We start from the raw sequence: 18,916 nt of genomic DNA on the forward strand, positions 1-18,916 counted from the left end.
TCATGGCATTGGTTTTTGCTTGTAGAAAGTTCAAAGTGCACCTCATTGTGTGTAAGTTTTATTTGTTGATAGCTAACAATCTATTGCCAACAATAGTGCTACACTTAAAGCGAGGGAAGCGGATCATGAAGTGGGTGGTAGAGTTGGAGGAATTTGAGTTTTAGTTCAAAATTGACCATACACGTCGATCCCATGTGGTGGACATTTTGGTCAGCAAGGCCGTAGATTTTCCAATTTATCCAAGAGTGGTGCGAGATGAAGCCAAAGAGGAGCCCGACCTGATGGGAGATTTTACCATGTGGTTTGATGGTGCATATAGGAGGGTGATAAAGAAAGCTGGTGGAGGTGTGGTGACAAAGGATCCACACGGCAAGGTAATCTTCTCAAAAGCTTGTGATTTGGAGGATGTCCATACCAACAATGAAGCAGAATATCTCGCCCTCTATCTAGGTTTGAAACAATGCATCGAGTTCGGTGTTTTCAGGTTGGTGGTTAAAGGTGATGCATTATTGGTCATCAAAGCAACTATTAGGCAAATGGAAGGTAAAACGAGATTCCTTAAAGCATTGGTTCTTTGCCATCAAAAAGTTGTCGAAGTTCTTTACAGAGATCCAGTTCAAGCATGTGAAGAGAGAGCACAACCAAGAGGTAGACCAGCTAGCAAGCAGTAAGGTGTAGGTACATGTCGCAGGTATATATGTGGCCCTGGCCACATACACAGGTAGTGTTGAGAGAGAAGGAGAGAACACAGAAGTAGAACCCCAAAGTGTGTAGAATACACACATGAGATGATGTAAATATAGAGGGGACCTGGGTGCCATATATAGAGAAGCCATATATTGAGTAGCTTCACATATAAGCTCAACACCCCCGCTCAAATAAGGGTCCCTAACTGTGGATGAAAAAACCCTTGGGGGATCAATGGAAAAACCCACAGCTCTATATACACCCATCGTTATATTATAAAAATCATTGAATATACAAATGTTTACGAGGAGCTACATCACTCCTTTTACAATGAATGTTTTATGAGGAGTTACATTACTCCTATCAAATACAATAATGAATACAAAGGTTCAATAAAGAGGTGTAAAAGCTATCGATTAGCTTGTAATCAAAAGTGTCTCCGTGAATCTGCTGTGTAGCTTGTCATCAATATCGCATCACCAAACATGTCTTCATGTTGTCATCAATATGGCATCACCAAACATATCTTCATAAATCTTTTATTGTCACCAAGTTTGTCTTCATAAAATCAATTCTTTGATCAATCCTACATAGATCATAGACTCCAAAAAAAAAAACATGTCATGAAAATTATTAGCATCGTTAATGAAATAATTACGTTCACAATGCCATAAGAGATGGTTCGCGACGCCACTCTTTTGACGACATATATACGCACGACAACATATGGTACATAAAGTATAAACGTAAAAGTACAAAATGTGTGATACGTGATACAAATGATATGTGTATATACTACATAAAACAACATTTATCAATGTAGTGATCAATGAATACCATCAAAGTATTAACAAAATATCATCATTATGTCAATAAAAATGAATAAATGATCATGGTATCAACGAAAAGCATCATGATATCACCGAGAATATTCATTGTATCAACGAAACAACATCATGGCATCACCGAGAATAACCATGGTATCAACGAAATATCATCATGGCATCACCGAGAATAACCATGGTATCAACGAAACAACATCATGGTATCACCGAGAATAACCATGGTATCAACAAAACATCATCATGGTATCAATAAAAATCACCATGGAATCAACGAAATATCATCATGGAATCACCGAGAATAACCATGGTATGAACAAAATATCATCATGGCACCACCGAGAATAACCATGGTATCAATGACATATCATCATGGTATCAACGAAAATCACCATGACCAAAGTATTAACAAAACATCATCATGGTACCATCAAAATCACTATGGTATCAATGAGAAATTATCAATAAAACGACGTAAACTATATCTCTAAAAGAATAATTATACGAGAATCAATGAACGAGTATATCATATAACAAAAGATCATGTACCAACTGTAGCTCGATAGAATTTGGACGATCATCAACGGTTCGACTGAATCGGTAGTTTCTTTTGCAAAGTTGTAGAACACATCGATTCTGGTCTCTCACGCAGGTAGTTTCTGCAAAATCGTTTTCAATAAGCACAAAAATCAAAAACAAAAAACGAAAATTGCTTTTCAGGTATGTACGCAGTCCGCGAACGATAACTCAAAATCGGTGTAGAGTTTGAAAACACTTCTTTCTACAAAGTTGTAGACCACATCGATTCCGGTCTCTCGCTCAGGTAGTTTCTGCAAAATCGTTTTCAATTAGCAGAAAAATCAAAAACAAAAAGCGGAAGTTTCTTTTCAGGTATGTACGCAGTCCGCGAACGATAACTCAAAATCAGTGTAGAATTTGAAAACACTTTCTTCTGCAAAGTTATAGACCACATCGATTCCGGTCTCCCGCGCAAATAGTTTCTGCAAAACCATTTCCAATTAGCAGAAAAATCAAAAACAAAATGCCAAAGCTGTTTTTCAGGTATGTACGCAGTCCGCGAACGATAACTCAAAATCGATGCTGAATTTGAAAAAACTTCCTTCTGTAAAGTTGTAGACCACATCGATTCCGATCCCTTCCGTGGGTAGTTTCTGCAAAATCGATTTTGATCAGGAGAAAAATCGAAAACAAAAACGTACTGCTCTGATACCATGTTGAGAGAGAAGGAGAGAACACAGAAGTAGAACCCCAAAGTGTGTAGAATACACACATGAGATGATGTATATATAGAGGGGACCTGGGTGCCATATATAGAGAAGCCATATATTGAGTAGCTTCACATAGAAGCTCAACAGGTAGGGAGTCATTGAAGGAGGTGGAAGATTTCTCGAGTACCAGGCAGTGTCCTCAAGGTTTGTCTAAACTACGAAGAAGGAGGATAGTTCAAAAAGCTCGCAAATTTACACTAGTAGGTGAAGACCTAATGACTTACGGCAGAGACGGGGTGTTGAGGAGAGTTCTCTACAAAGAAGAAATTAATTTGGTGTTGGAGCAATGTCATGAGGAGAGCGGACACCATGGGAAAGGTCAAGTACTGTTTCAAGTGTTGAGGGCGGGTTTTTGGTGGCCTTCAATGGTGAAGGATGGGCATTATTGGTGCAATACTTGCCATGAATGTCAGACTAGAGGAGTGAGGCGTTTAGTATCTGAGTCACAGGGAGCCATTATTGCTCAGAATGCTTTTGAGAAGTGGGGTTTGGATGCCATCGGTCCACTCCCTAAGTCTACAAGTGGCAAGAAATATGTTGTGGTAGCCATCGACTACCTCACCAGGTGTGTCGAGGCCAAAGCTGTGAAGGAGGTCTTAACATGATGTTGAGGAACCTCTGTCTTTTGATGAAGCACAGAATTCAAAAAATTGGATGGCTACCATGCAATCAAAATATAATGCACTTATAGAAAATGACACATGGACTTTATGTTATTTTCCTCTAGAAAAAAGTCCATTCATATAGAGTGGGTTTACAAGTTGAAATGCAAGCCGGATGGTGAGGTTGATCGCCATAAGACTCGACTTGTGTTAGAAAATTTACATAGAGACATTGCTATGTAAGTTTGTACTTGAGAATTGCAAACCTATTGCGACTCCCATGGAAACAGGTTTGAAATCGAGTCTACATGATAGTGGTAATTCTGCTGATATCACTCTTTATCAAACTGCTGTTGGATGCCTCATTTACGTATGAAACACAAGGCCATATATTTAGGTTGTAGTCTCACAAGTCAACAAATTTATGCATAGCCCAGGGTCTAAGCATTAGTAGACTGTCAAGAGGATTTTCCGCTACTTGAGTGGCACTTTACATCTTGGCTTGTTTTATCCCAAGGGGCGTTCATCGCCGCGCCAGACTTACATGCTTTTTCGGACTCAGAATGGGCTATTGTTTTGACACGTGAGGTCCACAAGTGGTTTTTATTTCATGCTTAGCAGTTTATCACTACAAGATGTCGTGCAAAAATCAGTGCAGATACTGACAAAATAAAATTACTTTTTAAACTAAAAACCGCTGAAACAGGCCTCGTAAGAGATGCCAGTATCGTAGCGTCGGTATGAGCATCAGTATACCTTATGTCAGAATAAACCTTGAAATACGCGTTAGAATAGACTACGAAATATGCACCGGTATTCCTATAGTATAGTCCGAAGCTTATTTAGAAGCCTGTATCGACGCTCATACTGTTGTCTGTACCGATGACCAAACGTGCAAAAGTTTTTTGGGCAAAGAGGACTGGGAACTAATGATCTATGTACTTTGAAGCAAAAAAAAACAGCCCTCTCTGCCCAAAGGAAGAGAGCACAAGCAACCGCTCTCCACTTACAAGCTGACGATAAAGAGCGAGTGTATGGAAATTAGCAAAATTGTAAGAGTAACATAACCTATTAACATAATTAAAACATGAGTCGAAAACTGTAAAACCATAAACATAACCTGTTTGCCATACCATAACCATTACCATAACTTGCTTGTCATACCATAACCATAACAACCATACCATCATTACACAACCATAACCATCACATGATTGCTATACCATCATAGTAAAACCATAACCATCACCTAATTGCCATACCATCATTGCACAACCATAACGATAACCATAACCAAAGCCATAACCATAACCATAACTATAACCATAACCATAACCATAACCATAACCATCACATGATTGCCATATCATCATAGCAAAACCATAATCTTAAGCTAATTGTCAAACCTTAACCGTAACATCTGTGCCATACCATAAACATAAGAACTAAAAAACTATACATATGCAAACAATCATTGAGTGAGAAGACCCTCATGGTAATGCCTCCCAATCGACGTCCTCTCCCTCCTCCTGCAGCAACAGCTGGGTCAAAAGGGCCAGAAGTCCATGCTTGTACCCATACTTCTCCTCTCAGTGTGTCGGAAGGCACTTCACGGCGGCAACTTCCTGCAAAATTATGGTTTAATCATTCGATAGATTTTTCAATAACATATATATTATTAATAATTTAAAGCATACATATAATACTTACAAACTCATGTCAAAGCGTATCATAGACTCCACTCCCAAGATGTAATGCTCTAGCAGACTCCAAACGTGCTCTGGCTGCATCTCTCTACTGGTGAAATCTATTAGGATTGTCTTCTGTCTCTCGCGTAACCCCGTTCACTCCTCTGCATCCAACCATACCCGCTTGGGACTGCTATGATTGTACCTGTCTCTCGATTTTGAGCAAGGATGTGACATTGTGGACTTTGCCACATTCAAAATCGAGTTGTTCGAGACTTGATCATACCCCTCTGTTGGGCTGTACTCTCTCTGAATGGCCTTGATGATGTAATTATTTCTCTCAAGATCTAGGTTATCCCAAATCTCCATCATAGAGTGTCTAAACTGAATCATACAAAGCTGTCAAATCCTCTATCACATGGCCTTTCCAACCCTATCTGCCACAACAACCCTATACCTGCTCTTGTACACCTTGCTAGGATCATGCTCGTGTGATCCCCAAGGTGTACGTGATGTGCCGACCGGTGAACTATTTATTGAAGAGAGTGTTGGATGCTCTCTCAGTGGTATGGACGCATTGGCAGAACCGCTACCACAACAACCACCACCTCCAGAATGATGCCTACCTCGTCTCGCGGATGAACCACTCGTCGGTGTAGGGGGCACACTAGACTAAGATGTGGGGCCGCTCAGTGGAGGGACTAGACTAGTCGCAGACGTAGGTTTCGTCGTAGTAGGTCTAGAAGGACCTGCACCCCAAAGGTGTTGTGCCCATCTGCTCGGGTGACATGCCGGCGGGAATGAGAGGAACACTAAAACTAGGAGAGTATGGCTCATCGTCATCGGCCATGTCTAATCATACACAAACAACACCCACAAAATATGTTTAGTTTACGTAAGAAATGCTTAATCAATACAAATAACAAATCAACGTAACTGCTACCCAAATGACAACATCTAAAGTGTATTGTATACTAATAAAAAGATCTTTACAAAAGGTTTCCTAGCAAAAATCATTAGTTAATCTCTCATCTTCTATGAGATCTGATGCACCAAAGATGTCTATCTCAATCTCTACTTCTGCATCTTCATCATCGAACTCTACTTCTTCGTCGCTCTCCACATCAACTTCACTATTTGAAACCTCATTTCTAGGTTCAGACATTTGCTCAATGCTGACATCCACCTCAAAATCTAAACTTAAAGTTGGAGTCAGTCCTGTGCTTTGTTCATGAATCACCTCTTTGACCTCAACATTCAATCCTTCACACACTTGCTTGCTACGTGGAGCAACTTGAACGACATAGAGCCAGTAGGGTTTAGACAGATCATTCTCATCATTTTCTGTCCATAGTGGATCTTGTATGAACACAACTTGTTAACAATGCTGCAGAAGTACCAATGTATCCACACCCGCCTAGAGTTCCCTTGAATCAATCCACTCTTGTATTTACGCACAGTTGCATTAGGGCTGTTGGTAGTAATTTTGAACCACCAGACATCAAAGATAAACATATAAAACTTTCTAAATCTAATCTTCAAGATGTCTTGGATGTAGCCAAAGTATTCAAGCTTGCTAGTCTTTGTATTCTCATCCCTGGCACTACTCCTACTTTCTTGGACGAAGCTAGCCCTAACACCACTATCGAAATAGACCCTTTGTTTGTTGCTATATTGCACTCTGAAGTGCTTCCCATGCAACCACAAAGCTCCATATTTGTGATACTGCACCCACAAAATAGAAATAAACTAAGAGTTATTAAAGAAAACTAATCTTCATGTGGAGCTCGAAAAGGAAGTTGTGAAATATACATGCCAATCGCAACCCCTTGACATCTCCTCTTCCTCTTCAGTAATCAACACTCCATTCCTCTTTGCCTCTGAGAGTGTCGCATATAACCACCACCCAGTTGGAAAGTCATGCAATTTTTGAAGATGATTTGGAAAAGGAAGGTTTCTAGTTGCATTGTTGCGCTTGAATTGAAGGCAATCGGTCAAATATTGTTGGTTTTCCCCTCTGTATATCTCTAGCCACTTTTGCATGATCTTTGAGTTGAGAACGAAAAATCTCATAACCTTTTTTCGCATTGTGATGTTCATCTTCCTAACGATGCCTTGTCCCTCTGGCTCTCGTCCCCTCTCACCTTAACGTTGACCTCAGTATTCCACATTAGGGGCATCTCTAGATCAATTGAGACAAAAAATTCACTGATGAGGACAAGAGACTCTTGTACAAGCCATCCTTCGGTCGTGCTACCCTCAAGGCGAGCCCTTTGACGAACAAACCCCTTTAAAGTCTTCATAAATCTCTCCAAGAAGAACATCCACATGCTATGGACCACCCCAGCAACTACAACATCATCGACCACATGCACAAGTACATGCATTTGGATGGTAAGAATGTTTGTTGGGAAGTACTTCTCCACCATGCACACTGCGTCAATAGCATTCAAGCGTGTTGCATCGATGTTGTCTTCTCTTATCTCTTTTGAACTGATCCACTGTACCAATTCATTGATTTTGTAGATTTTTCTTCTAATGTCATTTGTCAAACTACCCTTTATCGCAGTTGGTAAGATGAACTGTAAACATTTGTGCCAATCGTGGGACTTAAGACCACTGAGATTGTCATCTCTCGTAAAATCCATTTTATTGAAGATGTGCATTGGGTCGAGCAAATGATTATTCAGTAGGTCACTCCAGTATGGGAGATCATGGAAAAATAGAAAGTCCTTTGATTCCAGGTGGCATCCAATCTCCCCTCTCCAGCCACTTGTTTTTCCAATCACTCGCTTTCAGTGGATGCATGTCATGTTTTCATATGTTTGGTCCACATAGCTCATGTCCTTCAGGCAAAAATCTACCATGCTCCTCGTAAACTGTCTTGCTCAAATGCTCAGAGCGACTGAAGCCAAGTCCGGGACCACATTTTGGACATAAATGATTGCCCAAGTCTTTATTGGTCAATGACTATATATTAAGGTTCTTAAAGTTTGTGTGCACTTTTGAAGTCCGATTGCATTTTTTCTACTATTAATTTTCTAACCTAACCTATAATCTAACCTAACCTGTAACATAAACCTAACCTAACTTAATGTAACCTAACTTACAACGTAAACCTAACCTAATCGAACTCCATTTGCGTCTTTAGAAGTAAACGAGTCATCTTCAAAGTCTGATTGTTTTCTACTATTAATCTGACAGTACCTCTAACCTAACCTATAATTTTTATGCCTAACCTATAATCTTACCTAACCTAAAACCTATACCTAACCTAACTTAATGTAGCCTAACTTATAACCTAAAACTAACCTATAACCTAATCTAGCCGAAGGCCATTTGCGATTTTAGAAGTACACGAGTCATCTTCGAAGTCCGTTTGTATTTTTTCGACTATTAATTTGTCGATAGCTCTAACCTAACCTATAATCTCACCTAACCTATAACCTTAGCCTAAACCTAACCTAGAATAAAAACAACACAATGGTGAGGCGTTTAGCAAAACAAGCCATACAACTTGCCCACAATGCATATGCAATGTGGGAAGCTCTATGGCTTGCCAATTTGCCAAACGGCTCACCATTGTGTTTTTTTTAGAGTTGCGAAGTAATTTTATGGCCTGAAAATTGCTCACATACATTTACACAACACAATGGCGAGCCGTTGGCAATGTAGCAAGCCATAGAGCTTGCCCACAATGCATATGCCTTGTGGGCAATCTTTATGGCTTTCCGTATTGCCAAACGGATTGCCATTGTGTTGTTTTTAGGGACACAAGGTAATTTTAGCGCTTGAAAATCGCTCGCAAACATATAGACAACACAATGACCAGCCGTTGGTAATACAGCAATCTATAGAGTTTGTCACAATGCATATGCATTGTGGGAAAGCTCTATGGCTTTCCATTTTGTCAAATGGATCTTCATTGTGTTGCTTAGCTATTTTAGGGCTTGAAAACTGATTGCGGTCCTAAAAACAACACAATAGCAAGCCTTTTGGCAATACGGAAAGCCATAGAGCTTTCCCTCAATGCATATGCTTTGTGGATAAGATTTATGGCTTTCTGTATTGCCAAACGGATTGCCATTGTGTTGTTTTTAGGGACACGAGGAAATTTTAGAGCTTGAAAATTGCTCGCAAACATATAGACAACACCATGGTGAGCCATTTGGCAATACGGCAAGCCATAAATCTTTCCCACAATGCATATGCATTGTAAGCAAGATCTATGGCTTGCCATATTGCCAGAAGGCTTGCCATTGTGTTGTTTTTAGGACCGCTTAGCTATTTTAAGATTTGAAAACCGCTTGCAGACATATAGAAAACACAATGGCTAGCCATTTGCCAATACGTCAAGCTATAGATCTTGCCCACAATGCATATGCATTGTGGACAAGCTCTATGACTTGCTGTTTTGCCAAACGGCTCGCCATGGTGTTATTTTCACGGCCGCTTAGCTATTTTAGGACTTGAAACGACTTACAAACATATAAACAACACAATGGCGAGCCGTTGGCAATACCGAAATCCATAGAGCTTGCCCACAATGCATATGTGTTGTGGGTAAGCTATATGGATTTCCGTATTGACGAACGGATTTCCATTGTGTTGTTTTTAATATGTGCTCTAGGTACTCTATGACTTGCGATATTGTCGAACGTAGCTTAATCTAAGCTAACCTAATGTGGTTTAACCTAACCTTACCTAACCTTACCTAACCTAACCTAACCTGGCTAAACCTAACGTAGATTAGCTTAACTTAACCTAACATATAAGATAACCTAACCTAACTTAATGTAGCTTAACCTAACCTAACCTAATATAACTTAACCTAACATAGCTTAACTTAATCTAACCTAACATATAAGATAGCTTAACCTAACGTAACCTAACCTAACCTAACATTTAACCTAACCTAACAATGTAGCTTAACTTAACATAACCTAACAAATAAGATAAACTAACCTAACCTAATCTAACTTAACTTATAACCTAAACTTAACCTAAAACATGAACCCCATGAATCGCATAATTTTAAAAACGACATAATTCAAAACAAGATTTTTTCATAAACCAAAACAATTTTTTTTCCTAATTTAAAATGAAATTTCACATCACAAATCATAATTTCTTTTAAAGCATTGAGAGTTTAAAGCATGAAATTTTCTTTTATTAATATATAAAGTAATTTAAATATATTTAATATATATTTAAAGGTTCAATCACTCACATTTGTCCTATTGAGCAATGAAAGATGTTGTAAAAGTTCTAGAACCTACAAAAATGCACACACAAACATAAAGTTAAACCCTAAACCCTAAATCTAAAAGTAAACATGAAAACAATCTCACCTTAGTATTATGCGCTAACCCACAAGCAAGATTAGCACTTCCGACGGCTTGTTTCGCACCAGATCTGTGAGAGATGGGGAAGAAAAGAGCTTGAGAAAACACACAAGAACAAGTGAAATGCACAAAGAAAGCCCGCGGTTTATTTTTTTGCAGGTGACATGGGTACAAATCTTGGTTCAAGCATCGGAACAGTTGTCGGAATAAGCCTCAGAAAGTCTATTCGCGTTGACGTCAGAATAGTCACCGGAATATACGTCAAAAATTTGAAAATCGAATTTTTTAAAAAACTTTAGCTCTCTCCATACATACACACACACATATACCGACGCCCGCCAGTGACGTCGGTAATGTGGTGCCGGAATTTAAGTGAACTCTTGTAGTGCATGTATATCATGGTTAAGCAAGAAGAAACCTATTGTGGCCACTTCTAGTTGTGAGGCTGAGTATAGGATAGTCTTAACAACTACAGTTGAGTGTGTATGGTGCAGACGCCTTATGGCTGATTTGGGTGTTGGACAGGACACTGCCAACACTATCTACACTGACAATCAGAGCACATTGGCAACTCCAAGGAACCCAATTTTTCATACTTTCACAAAGCACATTGAGGTGCATTCCCACTATGTCAAGGAGAGGCTCTCAGTAGGAGAGATAAGATTGGCTAATGTGCCAACATAGGACAACCTTGCAGATCTTTTCACAAAGGCATTGTCTCGTGAGAAGTTTGAAGCTTTTTGTAAATCTTTCGGCATACTCCCCTTTGTGGACTAATCATGTCCTCAGGGCATGGCACTTCCTTTTTACTCATGTGCCAGCTCTCGTTCATCACCGCATCACTCCAGGGGGGATTTGTTACCATATACCTGCGGTAGTGATGTGTGTGAACGCTTAGGACTGCAGGGACATTTTTTCCCTCTTAGGAGGTTTTTCCCCCGTGCATTATATATAGGCCCATTCATTCTAGGGATATATATCTTTCCATTGCATAGTAGGTAATACACTCTCTGTTGTGTGCCTTGAGCTTCCTTCATCTTCTCCAAGCTATGTGCATTTCCTTGCAACCCTAGTTCAACCACCCTATGTACAAGTTACATTGCTTTGTATGACTGTAACTAATAAAAATCTTGTAGAAGTTAATATAACAATATTTGGCCTTAATATCGTCAAGTTTTTTGTGGATAAACTAGTGTGGCCATATGCAGGATCACACAGGGCCAATAGTTTGGCTTCATATGGCCACACTTTGTTAATGTGTGGCCAGAGAACAACGGTTCTCTAGGACCCAAAGGCCATAAGGTGCCATTTCCAAAGAACATAAATTCACTTTAAGAATGTCAAAAATAATGTGATATTTCCTAAGAAGCCCATGTTTTTTATTGAAGCTATCTATAAAGGGATCATAAGTGCCTTGTTACAAAAATTAGGATCTTAAGACACTTATTTTTAGCCACAATTAGTAGTATCTTGTGGTGGAACATAATTTAATGTATTGCGGTAGGTTCATGGGATGTTGATATTATAAAGTGCTAATTCCCTAAGATCATAACATAACATATGCCCTTATGGCCATGTAGATTTTCCTTGATGGTACAATGGATACAGATTATAAAATGACAAACATTTGAATCTGTCAATAAATTAAAATTGAGCCTATGGAACATCAAAGTCAAAAGTTACATATCACATTTAAAGACAAATTTTAATAAGCAATCTAAAAATATATAAAGAGCTTTTTAGATTCCATAATTTTACAAAAATCTACTCAATCATCTCCTCAATGGAGATCTATTTGAGATTAACCTCAATCTTTAACTGTTTTATATAATTCTTGGCCTCATGTACTTTGATAGAAGACTTCTTGTATCCCAATTTTTAAGCAAGCATAATTGCTTCGATACATTTTAAGGATGATAAACGCTTCATACGATTCTTTAAAAGTGTCACTTTTTCTTGATCAACCGTTAGGATTTTCTTGTCCTGACTTTGAGTGGACATTGCTAGATGCTGCATCTTTTTCATCGTCATCAGGACGGAAAGCTTCTGATAGTCTTCATGTGTAGTAGGTTTTCCATAGACAAACCAAAAAATTTTCTTTCCACTCTGCAACAACCTTGTGAACATGATTATAAAGTTCATGTCCTTGCACTATGGGTGCTTGTCCATATAAATAACAGCTTGTAATTGTGCGAAGATCATTAACATGATGAAGAGCTTTAATATAAGGCAGAAAATTCCCAAGGAGGATATTATCCTCCTCATCAACATTGAATGATGACAAAAAAATACAATTCAATGTAGGACTAATGTATCCCTTTAATGGTGCATCAATTACTAGAAGCATTCTTTTGCATCAATCCCAAATTTTGTTGATGCAATAGCCAACCATTTAAAAAGTGCTTCTACTCTTGGATTATGTAGGGGAGTGATTCTTGATTCTTCACATGATTGACATTGGCTTTGTGCCCAAATCATAAAGAAAGGAAACTTCTCTCCAGCCTTCTTCTCTAGAATCTTGATGATGTCCATTACATGTGTATCATTAGCAGTTGACCATATCCTAGCATTGAAATTACTAAGTAGAATCTTAAAAAACTCAATGCATCTTGGTCATAAAACAATTACTCATGTTGAAACTTTAAGCTCTTCATTTTTTGGACTTGTTCCAACATCATCTCAAAAGCAATCCGCCCAAGCTCACTATTATAGCTAGCATTGGTCTATCAGTGAATGAAAAGTCCAAATTACCATGCATCTCACTTCCTAGATCTTGAGCTACTAAAATGTTCCAAATGAATTCTTCTTCTGCTCTTGTATACGTTTTGGAACTTGCATCACCTTCTACTCCCATAGCACCACTCTTAAAATTATTCTTTGATGGCTACAATGGTTGACCTTTAGGAACTTGTAAGTTTTTGTCAATTTATTTGAGAACTCTGTGGTTGCTAAGGAGATCCATAGAATCTTCTACTTCAATAGCATCACTTTTCAAATTATTCTCCAATGGATGCAGTGGTTAACCTTAAGGAACTTGTAGAGTTTTTTCAACTTCTTCAAGAACTCTCTGGTTTCTATGGAAATCCATAAACTCTTTCTCATAAGGTGTGATTTCTAATTAAGAATCATTTGTTTTAACAATCTCAGGTGAAATTTTGTCAACATCAAAATCTCAAAAGGTTCAATAGCTTAAAAATCCTTTGTATCAACAATCTCAAGTGTAACTTCATCAAATCGCAATATTGTGTTGAAGGACTCCAAGTTTTAAAAAACACATATTGTTAGATTTGTCACACTCTTGGAAGATAATTAGATAGTATCCAAATGACAAGTTTGCTATCTCAGAATAAACTTAGTAGATATATGAGAATATATTTAATAAGAGCAAGGATGTCATTGCAATATAGCTTGTGGAAAAGTTAGAAGCACCCTAAAGGGCCTTGTGGTTGCATGGTCAACTTTGACTATAAGGTGTTGATGATAGGTTTCTTGAAGGAAAACACATTCTACCCTATGGCATAAAGGTCATAGGGTGAAATTTGTAGGTATCTTGAAGACTGATTTGGAGCTTAAAATATGTTTTTTATAGAAAACAATCTATATCCTCGGGACCATAGGGTACTTTATACCCATTAGACCCTCTACATTGGAAACATTTTAGACTTAGAATCATAGGGTGTTTTCTATTGTATGACTTGTTAAGTATGGAGCCTGATTTACCCTTGTAATTTTCTGTGGTAAAAATGCACATTTGTAAGGCCCCCATTATGAGGAGAAGCCATCGTGCGTGAAGGAAAATCGCTCACCGGAAACCAAAATTTTCACGGACAAGAATCAGGGGCAACTTTAAAGGCCTCGGGGGCAGAGGCCCCCGAGGCTTTTTTTTTTCGCCGGAATATTATGGCCGGACGGCGGCCGAAAAGTGGTCGGAAAACAACCGGTCGGTTGGCCGGTGGCCGGTAGTCAATGGCCGATGGCCGGTGGCCGGTGGCCGAATTCAAAAGCGGACTTGTCTTCTCAAGGGCGGCAACACATAGGCGGATTGGAGGGTCCGATTTGGACTTATTCGCACAAGGGCGGCGACACATGGCTGTCTTTCATAAGAGAGGGCAACCCTTTTGGCCTATAAAAGGAGGCCATTTCTACACACATTTTATAGTGTGAAGTTGATGCAACAAGGTGAGTGTACGGTGGTGAGAGTGAAGCAAGACGGGAGCTCCATTAAGGGTATAATCCCTTTGTAAACTACTTCTTGTTTTGAAGTATTAAAGCCATTGAGTGGCTGCTTTCCTGTGGACGTAGCCCACATTGGGTGAACCACGTATATCGTGTGTACTCTCTCTCTCTCTACTCTATAATCTCGTGTATATAAATCTATCTCTCTCCATTAAGTAATCTACTCAATTATCTATTTAGCTACGTCTTATTTCCTAACAATTGGTATCATAGCAAGGTTTGCTCGTAGCTAAATTATCTCAAGGAAAGGATTCCTTGAATTGAGTGGGAGTTATGGCGGAGGAAGGGAAGCTCAAGATTGAGAAGTTCAACGGCAAAAACTACCAACATTGGAAGATGCAGATTAAAGACTATCTCTACCAGAAGGACCTCTATTTGCCACTAGGCGGTCTTGCGAAGAAGCCGGCAACAATGGCAGATGAAGCATGGATTATCCTTGATCGAAAGGCACTGGGAACAATCCGGTTAAGCTTGGCGTCAACGGTGGCCTTCAATGTTTCAGAGATGAAGACCACGGAGGACTTGATGAAGTCACTTGACGACTTCTACGAGAAACCATCGGCATCCAATAAGGTATTTCTTATGAAGTGCTTGTTCAATCTAAAGATGGCAGAGAATGGTTCAGTTGCAGAACACCTAAATGACTTTAACACAAACATAAGTCAACTTCGATCATTGAAAATCAATTTCGATGACGAAGTACGAGCTCTCCTTATACTATCATCTCTACCGGATAGTTGGGACAGCCTTGTGATGGCTGTAAGTAATTCTATCTCTGGCACAAATACTCTTAAGTTTGATGATGTTGTGGGTGTTCTCCTAAGCGAGGAAATGCGAAGGAGAAGCACAGGAGAATCATCAAGTGCTGCACTATCAGTGGAAACAAGAGGAAGGCTTAAGGAGAGATTCGAAAACCAAAAGGGTCGTGATCGCTCAAGGCGGAGCAAGTCACGCACAAAGTCAGTTCTTGAATGTTGGAACTATGGCAAGAAGGGCCACATCAAGAAGGATTGCTGGTCCAAGAAGAAGAAGGAGACGGAGTCTCAAGACAACAAGCCAACATCGGCGGCCAATGTGGCAGGTAAAGTAGAGCAAGATTCTCTAATTCTTTCATTAGACAATGTGTCTAATTCCTGGATAGTAGATTCCGGGGCTTCATTCCATGCGACACCACACAAGCAACATTTCCAAGACTACACCAAAGGTAATTTTGGGTATGTATACTTGGGAGATGATGAAGCTTGTGAGATTGTCGACAAAAGTACAGTTTTTGTCAAAACTGCTAACGGAAATGAATGGTAGCTTAAAGATGTTAGGCATGTTCCTTCTCTTCGCAAAAATTTGATCTCTACGGGACAATTGGACGATCAAGGTCACAACATTGCATTCGGAAACAAACGGTGGAAGATCTCAAAGGGATCTTTGGTGGTTGCCAAGGGTGAAAAAGTCGGTACACTTTACTTGTGTACTGTTAGCACGCAACCTTCAGCTTGTGCAGCAACTATAAAAGTTGACAGTGCGGTGTGGCACTACCGACTTGGGCATATGAGTGCCAAAGGAATGCAAATCCTTCAAACAAAGAAGCTTCTACCAGGTTTGAAAGAAGTGGACTTAGAGTTCTGTGAAGATTGTGTTTATGGTAAACAAAAGAGGGTAAAATTTCAAAAATCAGGAAATGAAAGAAAAAATAAAAAACTTGAGTTGGTTCATTCTGATGTTTGGGGTCCTGCAAGTACACCATCACTTGGTGGCTCATTGTACTATGTAACATTCATAGACGATGCGACTAGAAAAACATGGGTTTATGTCATGAAGAATAAATCCGATATATTTTCCATATTTCAAAGGTGGAAAGCCTTTGTGGAGAATGAAACAGGTACCAAGGTTAAATGCCTCAGATCCGACAATGGAGGCGAATATTGCAGCAAAGCTTTTGAAAGCTTTTGTGCTAGCAATGGCATTCGGAGGCAAAGGACAACCCCAAGGACACCTCAACAAAATGGGATTTCGGAAAGGATGAACAGGACAATCATGGTACGAGCACGAAGCATGCGGCTACATGCAGGCCTACCGCTTGAGCTTTGGGCGGAAGCTGTAAGTACGTCTGTGTACTTAATCAATTGGTCACCCTCAACGGCATTGGATGGGGGAGTTCCAGAAGAGGCATGGACAGGTAAACCGATGAATTATGCATTTCTCAAAGTGTTTGGGTGTGAGGCTTTTATGCACATAGATAGAAGCCTAAGATCAAAGTTAGATGCAAAGTCCAAAAAGTGTTTCTTCATTGGCTATGGAGAAGGAGACTTTGGGTATCGCCTATGGAATCCTGAAGATGGTAAAATCTTAAGGAGTAGGGATGTAATTTTTTACGAACAAAATATGTACAAAGATTACTTGGAAAGAAAACAAACAAAAGAAACAAGTGATGAGTACATGGAGCTTGAGGACGGTGAAGACTCAAGGACTGCAAACGGTGACAATGTGAAACAACGTCAACCAAATGAGGAGCCTCAACCTATTCCCCGAAGATCTACAAGAGCAAGTAGACCTCCAGAAAGGTTTGTTCCTTCCTTCAACCATCCCTTGATCTCAGATTCTGGAGAGCCGGAATCATATGAAGAAGGTATGCAACATAAATCCAAAGAAGAATGGACGAAGAGCATGCAAGTGGAGATGGACTCACTACATCGCAACCAAACATGGGAGTTGGTTGAGTTTCCTAAAGGTAAGCGGGCACTTCAAAACAAATGGGTGTACAAGCTAAAGGAAGAAGAAGGTGGGAAGAAAAGGTACAAGTCTAGGCTTGTGGTAAAAGGTTTTTCTCAAAAGAAAGGTATTGACTTCAATGAAATATTTTCTCATGTTGTAAAAATGAACTCAATTAGGCTTGTCTTAAGCCTTGTGGCTGCTCATGATCTAAATCTCGAGCAAATGGATGTAAATACAGCATTCCCTCACGGTGACTTAGAGGAGGAAATCTACATGCTTCAATCAAAGGGGTATGAAGTAAAAGGTAAGGAGAAAATGGTTTGCAGATTAAAGAAGAGCTTGTATGGTTTAAAGCAAGCATCAAGACAATGGTACTTGAAATTTGATCGATGGATGTTGGATCATGGATTCACAAGATGCAACTCGGATCACTGCGTCTACATGGAGAATTTGGGAGATGGGAAATTCATCATCCTAATGTTGTATGTTGATGACATGTTGATTGCAAGTGCTAACATGCAAGACATCAAAGACCTAAAAGAGGATCTGTCCAAATCTTTTTCAATGAAAGATTTGGGTGCTGCAAAGAGGATACTTGGTATGAAAATATCAAGGGACAGGACGAAGAAGACAATAAAGCTATCTCGAGAAGATTACATCAAGAAGGTACTAGAAAGGTTTGCAATGCAAAATGAAAAACCAGTTTCTACACCTTTGGCTAGTCATTTTAAACTAACGAAGGATATGTGTCCAAAGACACAAGAGGAGATAGCCTATATGTCTAAAGTTCCATATGTTGCAGCGGTAGGTTCTCTAATGTATGCTATGATCTGGACAAGGCCAGACATTGCACATGCAGTGGGAGTTGTGAGTAGGTTCATGGACAACCCAGGTAAAGAGCATTGGCAAGCTGTGAAGTGGATACTTAGGTATCTAAAAGGGACAACAACAAATGCTTTGTATTTTGGAGGAACTGATATTTTTCTAGAAGGGTATGCTGATGCAGATATGGCAGGTGACAAAGATACTCCAAGGAGCACTACTGGCTATGTGTTCACGGTTGGAGGCATAGCAGAAAGCTGGGCTTCAAAGCTGCAGAAAGTGGTTTCACTTTCTACCACGGAAGCAGAGTATGTAGCAATGACTGAGGCAAGCGAAGAAATTCTGTGGCTTCACAGATTCTTAGAAGAGCTTGGATTCAAACAAGACAATTGTGTCTTGTACAGTGATAGACAAAGCGCTATCCATCTTGCGAAGAACTCAGCCTTTCATTCAAGGACAAAGCACATTGAGGTGAGATATCACTTCATACGCACTCTTTTGGAAGAGGGACAACTAAAGCTAGGAAAGGTGCATACAAGTGAAAATCCTGCGGACATTTTTGCAAAGGTGGTCAACAAGGAGACGTTGAGCTTTTGCTCATCTTCAATCGGCATTCAAGGATAAGAAGCCAGAATGGAAAGCAGTCACAGGTTTGCTTTGAAGATCAGTCTCCAAGTGGGAGATTGTTAAGTATGG

The 18,916-nt window shown here is 39.6% G+C and overlaps 1 pseudogene; it reads left to right on the plus strand.

Moving 5' to 3' along the window:
* The first annotated feature begins 296 nt into the window (after positions 1-296).
* Positions 297-18,916, plus strand: part of LOC147455363 (uncharacterized) — a 53,592-nt pseudogene continuing 34,972 nt past the window's right edge.

Source organism: Adiantum capillus-veneris, chromosome 6, assembly GCF_014529385.1.
Source record: "Adiantum capillus-veneris isolate H3 chromosome 6, ASM1452938v2, whole genome shotgun sequence".
In the NCBI taxonomy this organism is placed as follows: Eukaryota; Viridiplantae; Streptophyta; class Polypodiopsida; order Polypodiales; family Pteridaceae; genus Adiantum; species Adiantum capillus-veneris.